The sequence below is a fragment of the Harmonia axyridis genome, chromosome X (genome assembly GCF_914767665.1).
Source record: "Harmonia axyridis chromosome X, icHarAxyr1.1, whole genome shotgun sequence".
Taxonomy (NCBI): Eukaryota; Metazoa; Arthropoda; class Insecta; order Coleoptera; family Coccinellidae; genus Harmonia; species Harmonia axyridis.
In genome coordinates this window covers 34,342,640-34,345,139 of record NC_059508.1, presented here as the reverse complement: position 1 = coordinate 34,345,139, position 2,500 = coordinate 34,342,640, and the positions used below count along the sequence as shown (strand labels likewise).

Below are 2,500 nucleotides of genomic sequence, written 5' to 3'. Positions count from 1 at the left end.
TCCGGGAGAGGGCCACGTGTAGGCGTCGCGCCGGCTCGTACCCATATCCGCAGCTGGTCTCCAAGGTAAAGAGCCTCTAGTCGATAGAATAATGTAGGTAAGGGAAGTCGGCAAATTAGATCCGTAACTTCGGGATAAGGATTGGCTCTGAGGATTGTGGCGTGTCGGGCTTGTTGGGGAAGTGGGTCACGGCTAACGTACCGGGCCTGGGCGAGGTGATGCGTTTCGCTTGCGTTACGTTTGATCCGAGCTCGGTCCCGCGTCTTGGCCTCCCGCGGAATCGTCAAGCTTCGAGACCCCGTGAGTGCTCGCAAGGGTGCTCTGGGTAATCTCTGCGGCCGTCATCTAACAATCAACTCAGAACTGGCACGGACTGGGAGAATCCGACTGTCTAATTAAAACAAAGCATTGCGATGGCCCCAGCGGGTGTTGACGCAATGTGATTTCTGCCCAGTGCTCTGAATGTCAACGTGAAGAAATTCAAAAAAGCGCGGGTAAACGGCGGGAGTAACTATGACTCTCTTAAACAGAAAGCAGTTGGCGAGGGAGGTTCTGGACGGCGAGCATTCCGGCTCGCAAGCGGACACCCCTAGGGGTGAGGATATATTGCATGAGTACAGGAGAATTTTTGAGACGAGACCACCAGTAGACAGCGCTCGAATAACCGATGCTAAAGTCGATCAATGTAAGATTTACAGTCCCATCGTCTCTACTACCATCTTAGAGACGATCAAGGAATTCGGCAACACATCAGCTGGCCCGGACGGCATAGACTCTGCGCGTCTCAGAAGGATCCCGGTGCCCATCTTAGAGTTTTTATTCAACCTGATGCTGCTGTCTGGTTATGTCCCGAAGATGCTGCGCACCAGCAGAACGGTCTTGATCCCAAAGGGAGATCAAGACCGGAAGAACGTTAATAACTGGCGCCCGATTGCTGTTACATCTATTCTCCTGAGGACTATCAATAAAATAATGGCAAAGAGACTATCTGGGGCGGTTGGCTTGGATGAGTGTCAGAGAGGATTCACTAGCGTAGACGGATGTTTCGCTAATAACATCACCCTTCAGACAATCATAAAGGGTAGAAGGAAATCAGGAAAACCAGCAACTCTGATAACCTTGGACTTAAGGAAGGCATTTGACAGCGTCTCTCACTCGTCCATCCTGAGAGCGCTGCGGAGGTTCGGAGTGGATGAGGGCACGTCGAGATACATAATGGCTAACTTCGAAGACCAGAAGACCACTATATTTTGTGCGGGGATGGAGGTCGGTTCAGTGAACATATGTAGAGGTGTTAAACAGGGTGACCCTCTATCGCCGATTCTTTTCAATATGGTCCTGGACGAACTAATGACCTCGCTGAAGATCAGGAAGGGTATCCAGATTGGCGAGACTAACCTGTCAGTCTTGGGGTACGCTGACGATCTCCTCCTAATGGCCGAAAATACCAAGGACGCACAGTTTCTCCTTAGGTACGCATGTAGATTCTTCGATGACCGGTCTCTCACGCTGAACCCCGAAAAGTGCACCTCTCTGACACTAGCAGTTGTACCTTCTAAGAAGAAATTATACCTCCACCCAACCCCTAAATTCTACGTGGACGGAAAGCCGATACCACCGATCAAGTCTGTTACAGAAACATTTAAATATCTGGGTCACCATTATACCCACGCTGGAGCTACCCCCTGCAACCTGACTGCCCTAGATGACCAGCTATCCAGGGTGATGAGTGCTCCCCTAAAGCCCCAACAAAAAGTGATTTTGATAAAGCAATACCTCATCCCTCGCTATATTCACTCGCTCCAGTCACCGTCCATTAATATCAAGATTTTAAAGAAGGCCGACAGAATGGTAAGAAGATGCTTCAAAAAAATTCTCAAATTGCCGACGCACATCATAGACGAATCGTTATATACTCCCGTGAGTATGGGTGGCCTGGGTCTCTTCTCCTTTGCAAGGAAAATTCCAATCATAATGTTAGGTAGGCTAAACAAAACAAGAAACACCTGTCCCTTGTTCAGGAGACTCTTGGAGACTGACGATTCATGTCTAATAAAAATCATGAGGATGATGCCTGGCAACGCTTCCACCAAGAGAGAAATAGATAGGAGTAATGCAGACAGGCTGGAACAATCATTTTATGGCGGCGGAACAAAACAAGCGGAGAATAACAGCGCCGCTAATTTTTTCATCGATAACCCCCCTCCCATGTGGTCGGGGAGAGACTTTATAGCCGCCATAAAATTGAGGACCAACACCCTCCCCACCAAGGGACTTCCTTATGGCCCTAGGGAGGCTAAGATGTGTCGAGCTGGTTGTGGAAGGGTGGAATCTTTGTGCCATATATTGCAGAAATGTCCACTCGGACACACAAAGAGAATAAACCGCCATGATTTTGTGGTCAGGCGGATAGTCAACATGGCACGGAGCAAGGATTGGACAGTCGAGGAGGAACCACATATACGGGACACAAGGGGTATACTAAATAAACCCGACATGT

The 2,500-nt window shown here is 49.1% G+C and overlaps 1 pseudogene; it reads left to right on the top strand.

The window, feature by feature from the left end:
- The window catches only part of LOC123688144, a 6,798-nt pseudogene that overhangs the window by 2,176 nt on the left and 2,122 nt on the right, over positions 1-2,500 (top strand).